Raw genomic sequence first — 802 nt, forward strand, 5'->3', positions numbered from 1 at the left:
ATTTGTTCTAATAGTGTTTGTAAATAGGATATCATGTCTGCATCTTGTACAACAAATAACCACTAGGAAGACAGTTTGCAATGTGCTAATTATTGGAACCGTCCTACCAATTTGAAACTGTCTCATTGCTATTTGTCTGTCAATAAAATTATGGACAAAAATTTTAAAAATTAAAGTTTTATGTCTATTTCTTTACATATAGCCATACAAAGAATGAATTCAAGGTCTATTTTTATTATTTGTATATTGATACTCAGCTGTCCCAACACCATTTACTAAAATGGATTTCATTTTTCTATTTTGAATAGCAGTGATATCATAATAAATAGGGTTTGAAATTCTTGGCATTTTCTTTCTTTTCATTTTATGTGTTTATCTGCCAATACAGCACTGTTTTCATTTCTGTAGTTATACAGTAAGCCTTAAAATCTACTAGCACTAGCCCTTAAATTTGTTTTCCACAATTGTTTTGACTACTCTAGGTCCTATGCCTTTCTGTCTACATGGTAGGGTAATTTTTGTTGTAATTGACATGTTGGAGTTAATTTTTACTTTTAGAAATCCCTTTTGTGATATATTGATAGAAACTGCATTAATGCATAGATCTGTTTGGGAAGAACTGCCACGTTAATTAATATTCAGATCTCTTCCTCATGAATTTGATCTGTTTCTCTATTTCAGTATTTAATTTTTCTTGGCAAAGTTTCCTCTTCTGTGATAGATTTTCTAGATTCATTTAATTTATTCTTGAACATATTATTCCTTTGTCATATATTAGGAAAAGAATTCATTCATTCATTTA

This window comes from Octodon degus, unplaced genomic scaffold, assembly GCF_000260255.1.
Source record: "Octodon degus isolate 3935 unplaced genomic scaffold, OctDeg1.0 scaffold00029, whole genome shotgun sequence".
Taxonomy (NCBI): Eukaryota; Metazoa; Chordata; class Mammalia; order Rodentia; family Octodontidae; genus Octodon; species Octodon degus.